At 33.7% G+C, this 15,823-nt stretch overlaps 1 long non-coding RNA gene across 3 annotated transcripts in view; it reads right to left on the bottom strand.

Annotated features, from left to right (window-relative positions):
• Window positions 1-2,963: 2,963 nt before the first annotated feature.
• LOC135844559 (uncharacterized) overlaps window positions 2,964-15,823 on the bottom strand; it is a 76,048-nt gene continuing 63,188 nt past the window's right edge. Inside the window, exons 2-3 of one of the 3 annotated variants that reach the window (XR_010558569.1) lie at window positions 4,623-5,257; window positions 2,964-3,886 (exon numbers count right to left, since the gene is read on the bottom strand). This is a non-coding gene — a long non-coding RNA (uncharacterized LOC135844559). Of the gene's footprint in view, window positions 5,258-15,823 lie in introns of all 3 variants that reach the window. The other 2 variants (XR_010558568.1, XR_010558564.1) reach the window with 2 other exon arrangements.

Here is a 15,823-nt window from a genome sequence, read left to right as displayed (position 1 = left end):
AAAATCTGTCACCGGAGGGGGGGAGGACGAAGAAAAGACAAGTTATGCTATTTGAGAGGATGGGTGCATCGTCCTTTTGCCGACAAAAAATTGTAATTTTGCCCCAATGATCAAAATTTTAACGTGCTGAGCACTGTGGTATCAAAAAAATCAAAAAAATCTAATGGTTCTGTTCCGAAAAAGTGAACAAATTGTATTTTTCATACGCTTCGAGTATTATGAGTATTTTTGGAATGTTTGTGTTTAATTTTGATATTCTTAACATTTGTAAAAGTAGGATCATGATTGGCCCGAGCAAAGCGAGGGCAAAAGCTTTGGAAAACTTGTGATTTGAACAGTAGAAAACAACAAAAATTTTAATGAAAGAATTCGGTTTAATTTGGATCTCAACAATTTTCAAATTTATCATAATTTTCTCGATATTGGATTGGCACTCTGTAGAAGAGAATCAAATTGACTCAAAGCTCGGTTCTGTTTTTAAAAAATGAAAAACTTTCATTTTTCATACGCTTTGAATATTATGAGTATTTCTGCAATTTTGAATTTTTCAGTTTAATTTTCATATTTCTTAACTTTTTCAAAAGCAGTAGTTTGAATGGCTCGAGCGAAGCGAGGGCAAAAGTTTTGGAAAATTTGTGATTTGAAAAGTAGAAAAACATCGATTTTAATGTAACAATTCGGTTTTTCAGACCTCGATTTTTTCTCAATCTTATCGATGGTTTCTTGAGATTCCAAGCGAAAAGAAGGGAATCAAATTGGCCGAGCGAAGCGAGGGCAAAAGCTATTTCAAAAAATACAGTAAAAGCTCGTTATAACGCTTTCGGATATAACGCTGATTTCTTCCGGTCCCTTGACATCCCCATTTAAATCAATGTTAAATTAATCGCGATATAACGCTCTTGAGCATCTAAAAATCGCGTTTTAACGCTCTGAAATTTCGACAATTATCGTTTAATTTTGTTGATTTCAGGCATTCAACGACTAGTTTTTACGTGTTTTTATGCAAAAAATAATGAATTGAAAATTCGAGCAAAAAAATATTTACAATATAAAAATATCTTATCACAATTTCGACAATTATCGTTCAATTTCGTTGATTTAAGGCATTCAACGACTAGTTTTTACGTGTTTTTATACGAAAAATAATGAATGGAAAAATTGAGTTGAAAAATATTCACAATATAAAAATGTCTTACTTATCACAAACTTTGCGTGAATTCGCGAATCGACATTGACACTCATCTTAACTTCAATCAAATCGAAAAAATAACGCCAGAATTAAAATCTAGCTCAAATCGCAACTTTTGAGGGAGGATGACCGAAGGGCTGCACAAGTTAAACTACCATAACATGGCAAAAAAAATACGTTTCTTCCAAAAATGACTCTACACTTTGAGGACCTCCGATCATCTTGAACCACTAGCGAGCTCAAAACTTTTCTGGGTAGTCTCCCACTCAAAGATGCATGTGTATATGCATTCAAATTCGAAAATATTAATTACAAGATTACCTAATACATCGTTTTGACTTCCTTTATAACGCTTTTTTCACTTTAAAACGAGAATTCGCGGTATAACGCTAATAAGCGTTAAAATGAGACTTTCGGTTATAACGCGCTTCGGCTTATAACGCTCTTTTTCTCCGGTCCCTTGAAGAGCGTTATAACGAGCTTTTACTGTAGCAGTAATTTTGATCCGAAGTCAGTTTTTCCATAACCGACATTTTTAAAACAATGAACAAAAATACTTTCCAAGCGCAATTATCAATAATTTGTGAAATAGAAAATAACAAATTAGCCCGAGCGAAGCGAGGACAAACGCTTTTGAAAAAATAACAATTTTGAAAATAGATTAGTGATTTATTCGGCAAATAAACGGGTTTGCCGACGAATTCCGACGACACGGAGTCGACTTGGACGACTGAGACGAATAGGACGACTTGGACGACTGAATTTTTGACTGCAGGGGCGACTCTCCGCCTTCGCAACGTCACTGATTGGCATTTATGCTTTCCAAAGAAAGTCTTGTTCTATTGGTTCATTCAAACAGTTATTATTTTTTCCGAAAACTGGTAGGACTAGAAAGATGCGATTTGAGATGTCGAATCGAATGGTGCAATTGGTTTTTTGATTTAACCTCCGCTAACCCCACCAACGAGCGCTTGAAAAGTCACAAATCGGCATTTTTTTGCTATTTTAATTGAAAATACGATCTATTCAGACGTCAAAAATGCTATTTTATGACTGATTATTACGTTTCACATTGAAATAAGTAAATTTAGTTCCTATTCCGATCCCTACCCCTCCTCCTTCTCCGATGCGCACCCCCCTTCAACATCTCAAACTTCCTTACCGCCTTGAATAGTCTCTATAAGAAAAATCATGGAATAAAAGTTGTTCCTTGAAAAATTTGCTACATTTTGATTCTTACAAAAATTTCATTTGGTGCCCCCACCCCCTCCCGGCCACAAATTCTCAAAAACCATTTCCAAAAAGATCAAAATTGCTTTTTTTACATTTTTACGAAAAATTTCTGATCCGGAAATGTGCTCAAAATAATTATTATTCATTTTTCCTTCGATCCTCTCCCGTTCATACAGCCAGGAAGGAGGAGGGGTAGGGATCGGAATACGAACTAAATTCACTTAGTTATTTCAATGTTCAACTTTTGAGTCCGCAAATTGGTCGCAAAGATGAAACATGGAATAATAAGTGAGATATTTGTGTTCAGCGTGAAATCTTAATGCTTTCTAACATCCTAGTTTGGAATTTTCGTCACCACTCATTTTAGGGGGTGTGGCGTCTCAAAAAGCTCCAAAAAAGAGGCCAAGGCATGAGCGGATTTTCGCAGATTTTGGATATGTTTTTACGTATCTACACCTTCTTTGATACAATGCTGAGCCAGAAAAACCTTGCATAACATTTTTTTCTCAGTAACACGCCAAAAAAAAAAAACAACACATCAGGTAGGTAATTCATAAGAATTGTGTAATACATAGACTAATAAACACTTCGGAACCTTAATATGGTAGCAATAATGTCTAACGCCCTCGCTGACATGTGGAAAAATTTAAGGGAAATCTTAAATTAAACATTGGTTTTCCGCGTGCCGCACCTCCGTGAACGAGAGATGCCCATCATCATCAGTGTCTATCTTATGGAAGTCTTCTAAGAAGTCACCTGTGAAGCCGGAGGGATGTATGTGAATCGTAGCGAACTTACTTCTTCATGCTTCTTAAAAACTTGAGTATCCATCTCGATTCCGATCAGCGTATATCCAAAGCTCCTTCTCAATTCGTAAATATCCTATGAAATGTCTCGTCGTCGTCGTAGTTGCACTCCTTTACAGGAGATAGCGTATACTTCCATCTATATTAGCCGGTACCTAGGTATCATCACGGTCTATCCTAGGGAAGTCATCCAAGAGGTTACCTACGTAGCGAACTCGACAAGCCATCGAAATCAGGGAAAAACTTGGCACAATAACGAAAATAGGTACTTAGAGATGAAAAAACTTGTGAAGAAGTGAGAAACACATCTTGCTGTTTGGATTTTCTGTTTAGATATAAATATGTAGTAGGTAAGTAGGTAGACATCAAATACAAAGCTGAACAACTGATGGAGATGTCACTGTATGCCCCTAGCACGTACATAATAAAATATGAAGCGCACTTCGAAATAAAATGATGTATTTAAACATATCTACAAAAGAACAAATGTGTACAGGAAATAAAAACGGTAGAAAATCGCCATAATGCGAACGTTAGCGCGATCCGAACATTAGTTAGAATATTCGAAAATCGGAATCACAAGTATAAAAATATTACAAAATCATCTTCGATCTTAATTGACTTGACGAATACAACGTATCTCTATGAGACGAATTACCTGTATTTACAACGAAATAAATAAATGGATGGGTAATTCTCAAAAAAAGGTAAATATCGTGTAAGGTAAACTACCAATGGACCACTTTTTTACAATTAATCGTCAAAACATCATTCATAACTCAATTTTGATTTTTTTAAAAATAATCTTTGACGCTTCCTCTTTCACTTCAAGGTGTTCAGTTTTGAAAAAAAGTAATTTTCATTTCCCGAATTCCTATTTGAAATACCGTCTAAAAAAAGGCAGTTTTTGAAGAGGTACCAATTAAAAATCATGCAAACATGAACGGAAGCGTTTAATTTTTTTTCACTCTGAGACCAGTTATAGTACCCTGAGAACCACATTAGAAAATTTTCATCATCAAAATTCACAAATGAAGCACGGAAATACAATGTCGGCTAAAGTTGTACTATGGAACACCGAGAGATAGCGTTTTCTATAAGATGTACCTGTTATGCGAACGCGTTTACGCTCTCCCATAAAAAACGTGAATGGTGCTTAGCCGACATTGTATTTCCGTGCTTCAAATATTGAAGTTGAAAAACTACCAATTGTGGACTGGTCGGTAATTGGTACCTGACAACCCCTTTGAAATTGAAAAATTCATAGGAGAAAAAAATTAGCTACCAATTTCAGATCAAACCAATTACGGACCAAAACTGAATTTCACAATGAAAATATATATGGTATTGTGATATACTACTATGCCGTATGTTACATGTATAGGGGAACCCACCTGGTAACACTGCATTGTACTGGCAACACTGCGTTCTGTATTTGTAAGCTGGCCGCTTGAGCTGAGCTACGAGTGTAGGAAACGTCAGTAATGTGTTCCAGTGCACGCGGGCATGTTATTCATCTGCTAATCGGTTAATTCTTCATTTAGTACCTATATAAGTTTTACTCTCCAGTGTTAAGTGTTTATGTTTAGTACTCGGTTTAGTTTAGTTTAATTAGTGTTATTTAGGATTAAGGCCAGTTTGGTGAGAAGGATTAGTGATCTACTCACAAGGGATGGGATGGTGTCCCATTCCACCCAAAGGTAAGATCGTATCATTGAATATGACTGGTACTCTCACCGGAGAGAACCTTTTTACACCATACACCGATCGAGTGTACTAGATTAGTAATACACTCAGTAAGTTTGTTTGACGAGTGAATTTGAGCGTAATTTTTGCAATTTGATCGCCTTTAGTGAATTCGTGTTTTAAAATAATGTTTTCTGAAACAAAAGGATTCAATATCACAAGAAATGAAAGTATTTGCGCTATTATTTGGTGAGTTTTTACCGAATTTTGACCTCTCAGAGACACTAAAACGATCGTAAAATCTGTCTGTAAGTACTTAGCTCGTACAATTTAGTTCATTTTTCTTCAGGACATTAAAAAAAAATTAAAAAAAAATTAAAAAAAAAATATAAAATTAACTAAAAATTAATTAAAAATATTTAATATATATAGGTATTGGTATCCAGACATGTCAACTATTGAATGGGTTAATTTTACTATACAAGTGGACTGACCAACTTCTCAACTATAGTTGACAAGTCATGGGTTAATTTTACTATACAAGTCAACTATGAGTTTTCAGAAACTTCCACCAGAGGGCGCATGGCTTAGAAATCAAGGCGCGAGGACGAACACAGGGTCTATAGTCAATTTGTAGTGAGTAGAATGCGATGTGCTGGTGGAGATGTATGCAAATACATCGATCCTGAGTGTACACGACAACAAATTTGACTTGAAATTTTTCAGTATTTTATTGGCCTATGGAAAATTTAAAAACATCAAAAATTTTTATGCTGTTTAAGCTTTCTTTTGGTGTCTTAACTTTCTCAAAATTCAAATTACTTTGACTCCATTTTCAAAAATTTTCTTCAAAATTTAGCCTAAAAATCTGATTACTTTTTTCAAAACATAGATTTTTTTAATATTAGACTGAATCTGCAAATAAAATTTTAATAAGTGATTTAGAACAGAAATTATACCAATTTTAAAGTTTTGTCCACTTTTCTGCATATATGCCAAGCATAGTTGACATGTCTGGTCGCTAGCAAATATATATATATATATATATATATATATATATGTAAATATAGTGCAAAACGAGATCATAAATATATATACATAGTGCAATACGAGATCACCGACTCATTTTTGGTGATCTCGGTTTTTTTTAGATGGCGCACGTTAATAACGAGATCACCTACTACCCCTGTGCAAAGTTTCAGCTATGATCTCGGTTTTAGCGTGAATCATCTACGGATATACTTTTGTAGTTGAGTCGGATGTTCACTCGCAGCGCCGCGGTCGTGTCGTCGTATATTTCGCGGGACACGCCGCGCGCTAATACCGAGATCACATTATTTGACAACGTTGCATGCGTACCAATGCGGTTGTTTTTATTTTAGGTACCTACGTGAGATTTTTGAAAAGATGTTCACTACCTATCGGCTATAATTATTCACAATAATTAAAGTTTCGAATTATTTTCTCATGTGTTATTTCCTCATTCCAGTGAAAGTTTTTGGAGCTCAAGTTCATGTTCTAATTATTGTGAATTTTTGAAAACCAAATTTTGTTTTTCTTTTACTCGTTAGTTAATGCACCTTTTTTGAGCAGTGAAACTTACTTTTTTCGCGAATCGAATCAAAATTTTGGCAAGGGGGTTTGTAGGGCGGCGAATTTATTTTCGATGTCAGATTCTCATTATTGCGCTTTCTTCTCCGTAAAAATAGCTCAATTTTGAGCTTTAAAATAAACTATAAAAAATTGATGAAATATTGAATTTTTAATGACGTTTTCTGACTAATTTGAGATCGCTGGGCACGAAAATTACCATTATTTCGCAATTCGACTGGTAGTTTGCGAAATAATCACAATAAGCCAATTTAAAATGGAATTTTTCAGGCTCAAAATTTTAAAAAAAGATCCAAAAAAATGATTGAAAATTGGCGAGCTTTAACTTTGGAAATCGTTTTTCTTCTCATAGGTAATTCAATTTTTTTTGAGTTTTAGTACTATTTCTAGTACGTGTAGTTGAAGTTGACTTTCTTAGATCTAAAATTTTCAAAAAAATTATCCAGAAATATCGGATAAATTTAATTGGCACACATGAACTTTGTAAATTCCTATTTCTAGCCATAGCATAATTTTCCTAGCGTTTTGGTGGGATTTTCTATAAGCACAAGTGCTTGAATTGGTATTCTTTGAGCGCATTTTTTTTTAGTCGCTGGAAAGAGTTGAAAAAAAATTTGATGTACAGCTTTAACTTTGGAATCCATAGCTTTTTTGACTGAAATTTCCAGTAGGTACACACATTTAAAATTATTATTCTTGCTGAAGAGAACTGATGAAATACCACGATATTTTTGAACGGGACATGTCCACACAGAAAAAGATGCGAAGATACCGCTCACCCAAAGTTTCAGGTGTTAAAGTGCATTTTTTGAATCTTGGAAAATTTTCAGAAAACAAATTTGACTTGAAAAATCAAAATTTCACCGACTTGACCTTTAACTGTCAACCCTCTGAATCGTTTGGAAACGCTTCAAATTGTTTTGAGCATTTCAGGTGTCTCCTACGTACATTAAAAGCTGAGATTTCCTCAAAATTCTTCCAAAAGTTAAATTTTCAAAAATCTGCTGTATACTTCAAAACTGCTCAAAACCACTTCAAACTATTTCGAATCGATTTATTGGGCTGAAAATAGGATATAAGTATTATGCTGAATTTCAAGTTTTCAGGCAATTTAGAGATACCTATGTATTTTAATTTTTTTCTAAATTTTTATCCCATATTTGGTTTTTAAAAATTCACTAAAAATTAGAAAATACGCTTAGGTGCTTAAAATTTTGGCAAGGAACTTAATTTTTCAGGCTTTTTCAATCTACATAGCTTTGTCTCGTTCATAAATTTTATGTCAATTGGAATACCTCTCTGAAATCATGTTTAATTAGAAAGAATGATTTCCTAGTTGAAGCTGCCCAGTCATATTTTTCGATTTATTTCCGGGTGATTTTTTTGGGCCCAAATGTAGGCGCATGTTCAGAAAATCCCATCAAAACCTGAAGAAAATGTTGCTACATGCAACTGAAAAGGAAAATTTTCAATGTTTACCTCTTCTCAGGATTACATTTTCGGCTGTTATTGGATCATTTTTTTCAAATTTCAACCTAAGAAACGCCATTTTAATTCCATTGGGCAGCTCGCGCTTAAAATGGTATTTTCAGGCATAAAGTTTTCAAAAACTTATTCAAATAGTTTGAACTTGAAAGTCGTCCTTTCTTTGCCTAATGATAATTTTCCGAGCATTGTGGTACAAATTCTTGCACATGTATTCAGAATAATAATTTTCGAGCCCAAAATTTTCAAAAAAAATTACCGAAGAGATTTTGAAAAACTCAATTGAGCAGGTTGAATTTGGGAAATTGCTTATCCCATTCATTGTATTATTTTCTTGGCTTTTTGAAAGTTTTCCAACACGCGCGCTAAAATTGTATTTTTTTGGACTCAAAAATGTTGAAAATCATTCAAAATCTACTAAAAATTTGATTGGAAACTTTAGAAATTGTTTAAGAAATGCAGAAATTACCCAAAATCCTAAACTGGCAAAAAATTTGTTGAGAAAACTACTGATCATTTCAGACGATTTCCAAAGTAAAAAATTCCTTATTCCGAATTTGAAGCTGCCTAATCCTTTTCTTTCAACATGTACCAGCGATTTTTTTGAAAATGTTAGCCCAAAAAGTAGCTTTGGATTTTTTTTTGAAGTTTTTGGATCTAAAAAATATACTGTACTGAGCACACGTATCAAAAATTGCATTCAAAAATCACAGAAAATTATATTACGAGGAGAAAGGGCAATTTACAAATTAGAAGCTGCTCTATCAAATTTTTCAAAATCATACAGGCGGGCGAATTTTTTTCAAAATTACGTGCTCCGAAAAAAACATTTCGTTCCATCATGGCTGTCCAAACTGTCGGAAAGAATTTCCAAAAACTGAAGCTGCATAATCGATTTTTAAAATATTTTGGAGTGATTCATTCAAATACCTAGGTACCTAAAAAGGCTAAGAAAATTTCATAGATCAAATTACGTCGCTGAATTTTTTGGTGTCTTCTTAGGGTAATTTTTTGAAAACTTTTCGATTACGTGTTTTTTGAAAACTTTTCGCACATAATCGCATAGCAATGCTGAAAAATCATTGTATATGACAACGGAAGGACGATTCCCAAAGTCAGAGCTCCCCAATCAAATTTTTAATTCGATTTTGGATAATTTTTTGGAAAACTTTAGGTCATTAAAATAAAATTTTAGAGTGTGAGTGTTGGAAGTTGCTCGCAAAAGGCTACAAAAACTAACTAAAATGATTACCAAGTGTTAGGTTATGTAATAACATTTTTTTTTACAGTTTTTGGATATTTTTTTGAAAATTGTGGCCTCAAAAACTACCGCTATGGGCTTATACGCACAGAAAATCGTACCAAACGTTTGAAAAACTAATGAACGGCAAGGAAACAACGATTTCTAAATTTTAGAACTTCTAGATCAAATTTTTCAGTCATTTTTGGGAAATTTTTCAAACATTTTGAATCTGAAAATGCCATTTTTGGGTGCATGTTAGAGATCGCTTTCAAAATATTTTTTCAAACAAATTTTGGCCCTTTTTTCCGAAATTTGGGTACCCAAATCACATCAAAATTGTAGAATAATTATAACCTGACGAAAAAAATAAAGTGAAGTTACCTATTTAAGCACTTTTTGAATATTTTTTTCAGAATTTTGGGAATGAAAACTCCGTTTATAATGCCAAAAATTGGGCGTCAACTGAATTTCATCTTTTTACCTCAAACGGAGGCGGGATGGTGAATTTTTAAAATTTTAAAATAAGCACAAACTCGAATAAATCGATGCACAAAAATAATTTTCAAACTGGAATGCACAAAATACCAGGTACTTTATCGATCATGAAGGTCATTAACAAGCACCAGTTGCGACTGCGAGCACGCAAGCTTAAGAATATTGGAACCGGTTTTACGGCGTTTTTTGGAAAATTGAAATTTCTAAAAAAGTAGCTGGAAGCTTCAAAACCACTTGAAACCACCTACAGTCCACTTCATATCGTATTGAAATTAATTTGCGGAGTAAATTTCGGCTTTCTAACTTCATATTTGATAATACATTTATAATATGAAAATTGAAAGTTGCAAAAATCTGCTGGAGACTTAAGGAATTTTTAATAAAGTTGCGGGAGGTTCCAAAATGACTTGAACCCTCTTGAAGTCGTCTTCAGGGAGTAAAATTCTTGTGCCAAGTAAATTTCGACTTTCCATTTCCATTTGATGAGAATTTCAAGTTTCAGAAATTCACTGGAGGCTCCAGTAATTGCTAAAAAGTCGCAAAAGGCTCCAAAAAACTTGAAATCCACCTGCAGTCGACTTCGTAGCGTATTGAAATTAGTTTGCTAAAATGAAGTTTGGCTTTCTAACTCCATTTTGATGAAATTTTGTGGAAGTTCAAGTTTCAAAAATCTGCTGGAGGCTCCAGAACTATTTAAAATGATTTGAAACAGTTTCCAACCGCACAACGATAGGAAAATCGCCATAAATTATAAAGCAAAGAAAGGACGATTTTCAAGCTTGAAGCTTCCCGAATTATTTGAATAAGTTTTTGAAAATTTTGTGTCTAAAAGTACCGTTGTAAGCACAAATTTTGAAAATGGCTTTTAAAAGGAAGCTGCTTAATAATTTTTTTTTGAATCCTTTCCATTGGGTACAATTTCCAAAACGCACGCTCAAAGAATGAAATAATTTGGGCTTAATTAAAATTATGAAAAAATCATCCAAACAAAGTGCAACTGCAAAATTTGATTAGGAAATTTCAGCTTCAGAAATCGCTTTTTCTCGTAGTACACCTGCCAGCCCACCTAATACAATGTTTTTAACATTGCTTTATAGTTTCCGATACAATTGTGTTTAAATGGTGCTTCTTGTTAGGTTAAAATTTTCAAAAAGTATGCAATAACAGCCGGAAAATGTAATCGCGAGGAGATAAATATCGGAAATTCTCCTTTATTTTATGTAGTTGCATGCAACTATTAACATTTTACATTACCAGAAGAAAAACAATTTTCAAATTTAAAGCAACTCCTTCAATTTTTTTGGAAATCTTACAAACGATTTTTTTTCCAAAATTACGGGCGCTGAAAAAACATTTCGTTGTAACATAACTATTGACTGTCCATGACTGTCGAAAACAATTTCCAAAAGTTGAAGTTGGCTAATCGATTTTTGAAATCCTCTACAGCGATTTTTTCGAGTGCCTGAAAGGGGAAACATTTACTACTGTAAGTTGAGTTGGGCAACCGAATTTTTTAATATTTTTTTGGGTAATTTTTGGAATATTTACGCCCCCTAAAAATATCATTACCTGTGGGTAAACGCGTAAAAAATCGCATCACAATGCTCGAAAAATCATTGTATGACATAGAAATTATTACGATTTATAAATTCAAAAGGACTTAAGCTCGATAATTTTTACTAATCAAGTATGTACTTTTTTCAAAAAAGCATCAATTACCAAAAACAGTCAATTTTGAATTTTCAAACATTCGCCAAAAATCAAAAAATGAAGTTAAGCAGCTGAAAATGCGGTTTTGGGGGTTTTAGACCATGCTCTTTTCAAAAATCGCGGTCTCGTTCAAATCGGAGTGTGACACCCCAAGAGGTTCGCTTGTAAGATCCGATCTGATCAAAACCGGGCATTCCTTGTTCCAATTGGAATTGAGCAAATTACTAGATTAGGTCTGATCAGACGTGATCAGATCCAATCGTTTCCTCATGGGTGAGCAATCAAATTTTTGACTTCTCTTGGATTTTTTTTGAAAATTTTGGGTTCAAAAAATATCATTAAGGGCAAACGTATAGAAAATTGAACCAAAACACTCAAAAAATTGTTAGACTTACGACAAAAAAAGCAGGACTTTGAAGTGCAGAGCTTTCGATAAAATTTTTCAGCTGCTGTGTGCTTATAATAATTTTGTGCTCAAAATGTACTCCTCTTGGGTGTGCGTTAAAAAAATTGTAGGTACTTAATGTAAGGGGTTTAAAGAATTTGACTGAGAAGTTTCAATTTTAAAAATTTCGTTTTCCAAGACACAGTATACATTTTTCAAGACAATTTTCGCGTTCCATGACAGACGCTTAAAATGGTACATATTTTATGATTCAAAGTTTTGAAAATTATCCAAAAATTGATGAAAAATATGTAGTTTGGAAAGCTATGAAGTAGAAAATCATCTTTTCTTTGCCAAGCGATAATCTTTCGAGCGTTGTGGTGCGATTTTCTAAAATTTCGTCTTAAGTGACATTCTTTGTGGCCCAAAATTTTCAAAATAGTAACGAGAAAGAGTTTGAAAAATTTGATTGGGCAAGTGCACATTTTGAGCATTAACTTTTCAAGTCATTGTAGGTATTATTTTCTGAGCGTGAGTGAATTTTTCCCTCAGGCGAAGCGAAGGCAGAAGCTTTCCGAAATTTCTTTGAGAAGTAAAAAAAAGATATTTCTTATATGAGGAGTTGGTCTATATTTTTTTACCATCAACATTTTAGAATTTGAATTGTTTTTGCTTTGAAAATTGTAATCATTAGACTGAAAATCAAACAAGTTTGAGGAAGCGAGGGCAAAAGCGTTAGAAAATTATTATTTCGAGAGGTAAAAAAGCTGTATTTTCTGTGTTTTTTTACGGAGGTGTTTAGTCTAAGATTTGATTGGACCAAGTCCAATAGGGAAGACCTGTTCAGATCTGACCAACTGAACAAATCTGAGCAAATCTGAAGAGATCTGATCTTTACCAGGCCAAGATCAGATCCGATCAACACTGGACATTCCTATGTAGTTCTAATTATTAGAGTTGGGCAAATTAGATTACATCTGATCAGACGTGATCAGATCCAATCATTTTCTCTTAGGTATGGAATCACGTTTCTTGATCTGTATTGGATTTTTTTTTGGAAATTTTGGAATAAGTCGGAAATTGCTTTCAATAAGTATGCCAAAGAAATCACACCAGGTACAAGTATAAATAACAATACTGTAATTTAAAACATTCCAATCAATTTTTTTTGAAAGTTTTGGCCTCAAAAAATACGCTTTTGAGCACGCATATTCGACATTGCACACAAAATTTTTAAAACTTATATTTTGACAGATAAAAGAAAATTCTGAAATCGAAGCAACACTTCAGCCTTTTTTTCAAAGATTTGTGCTCAAAATCATAATCAAAACGCTAGAGAATTTTACTGTGATTAGAAAAAATTATTTCTAAACTTTAAGTGATCGAATTGAATTTTTTGGATTTTTTTGGATGACCTTTTGAGAATTTTGGAAACGAAAAATTCCATTTTGAGCGTAGGTATGAGAAATGGCGCAATAACCTCAGAACAAATTGAGATAATTCTCAGAAGTATGATTATTAAAAGTAATATAAAACTTGCATAAAATTTATTTAAGAAATGGTCAATCACGCAACTGAAATAATTCCAAGCTCTTGAGAAATAAACCCCGACCAACAAAAATCAATCATCAATTTATCATCATTAAGAACGGCAACAGCGCACTGATCTCGATCTATGCTGAATTTATATTCGAGAAAAGTATATATATAAATGGATCTCGGTTTCAACGTGGATCATCTGATCTCGGATTCAGCGTGTGCTATATACTTTCAAAAAAATGCACAAATGTTCAAAATAGGGACAGAAGTGCCCTCTATACTTCTCCAAATGACACAAAAACTTGGAAGATTTCAACATACACAGATTGAACACATACATTATTGGGCTTCACCGAAGTGATCTCGGATTGCACGTTGTATATGACTGATCTCGGTTTGCTACAAATATGTCTATATATATATAGGTATTAGTATCCAGACTTGTCAACTAATGAATGGGTTAATTTTACTATACAAGTGGACTGACCAACTTCTCAACTATAGTTGACAAGTCATGGGTTAATTTTACTATACAAGTCAACTATGAGTTTTCAGAAACTTCCACCAGAGTGCGCATGGATTAGAAATCAAGGCGCGAGGACGAACACAGGGTCTACAGTCGATTTGTAGTGAGTAGAATGTGATGCGCTGGTGGAGATGTATCTAAATACTTCGAACCTGAGTGTACACGACAACAAATTTGACCTAAAATTTTTCAGTATTTTATTGGCCCAATGAAAAATTAAAAACATCAAAAATTTTTATGCTGTTCAAGCTTTCTTGTGGTGTCTTAACTTCCTTAAAATTCAAATTACTTCAACTCCATTTTCAAAATTTTTTTTCAAAATTTAGCCTAAAAATCCGATTACTTTTTCCAACACGTAGATTTTTCTAATATTAAATTGAATCTGCAAATAAAATTTTGATAAGTGATTTAGAACAGAAATTATGCCAATTTTACAATTTTGTTCACTTTTCAGCATATATGCCAAGCATAGTTGACATGTCTGGTCGCGAGCAAATATATATATATATATAGCCGCATACAGGCAAACTCGTAACGTTTTGTATAAACAGCAATCTCAAGACCCCTCTATAACTTCGTTGCTGTGCATGCGCTCGACGCGTCACCCCATAGGCCTGATAGTACTCGATGTTAGGCCGCGTTATATTCGTTAACTCGATTTTTTGGTGACCGGTGGAAAGTGTCTCATTGCCGAAACATCTATTTTTCAAGAAAGCTTTTTTTTTTTAAGTCTCATATGTCTCTGTTTTTCGCAAGTACCTTTTTAACAAAGCATCCTACAAAAAAATAACCAGCTCTGAGCAGAAAGGAAATTTTATTCTCTACAATTTCCTTCATGGCATTTTTTTTCCTAGGATGCATATTTTTCCCATAAAATCGATGTTTAGGTTGAAAAACACGAAAATTCGGACCTGTATAATCAACTCTAGATTAAAATTGAGCAGTCAAAAATTCATTTTAGACGATTTTTGACCACGCCATGTGAAAGAGGAGACCTTCAACCACCAGAATCACCAAACAGAACTTGAAAAATGAATAAAATGGTTCTTGGCAATAAGCACCTTTTTCTCATGTCCTCGTAGATAATAATTAGGCTATGCACTCATTTGAAAATTGAGTCAAATGAGAAATTGTATAAACAGCAATCTCACGTCCCTGCTCAAACTTTGCCAGTAGACTCCCCACACCTTGTAGATTCATATAGCACCTCATCGCAAAGTCACGTCCTAAAAAGGTTACGAGTTTGCCAAAACGTTATGAGTTTGCTGGTTAATCTAGAAAAAGGTTACGAGATTGCCCCCTAGAATATGTATATATATATATAAATATTCTAGGGGGTAAACTCGTAACTTTTTTCTAGATTAACCAGCAAACTCATAACGTTTTGACAAACTCGTAACCTTTTTAGGACGTGACTTTTCGATGAGGTGCCATATGAATCTACAAGGTGTGGGGAGTCTACTGGCAAAGTTTGAGCAGGGACGTGAGATTGCTGTTTATACAATTTCACTTTTGACTCAATTTTCAAATGAGTACATAGCCTAATTAACAGGTATGAGGATATGAGGAAAAGGTTTTTATTGCCAAGAATCATTTTTTACGTTTTTTACGTTCTTTTTGGTGATTTTGGTGGTTGAAGATGTCCTCTTTCACATGGCGTGGTCAAAAATCGTCTAAAATAAATTTTTGACTGCTGAATTTTAATTTTAAGTTGATTATACAGGTCCAAATTTTCGTGTTTTTCAATCTAAACATTGATTTTATGGGAAAAGTATGCACCCTAGGAAAAAAATGCAATGAAGGAAATTGTAGAGAATTAAATTTCCTTTCTGCTCAGAGCTGGTTATTTTTCTGTAGGATGCTTTGTTAAAAAAGCATTTGCGAAAAACAGAGACGTATGAGACTTTTAAGAAAA

The sequence above is a fragment of the Planococcus citri genome, chromosome 1, assembly GCF_950023065.1.
Source record: "Planococcus citri chromosome 1, ihPlaCitr1.1, whole genome shotgun sequence".
Taxonomy (NCBI): domain Eukaryota; kingdom Metazoa; phylum Arthropoda; class Insecta; order Hemiptera; family Pseudococcidae; genus Planococcus; species Planococcus citri.
Note: the sequence above shows the minus strand (reverse complement) of the source record. Positions and strands in the feature narration are given on the sequence as shown.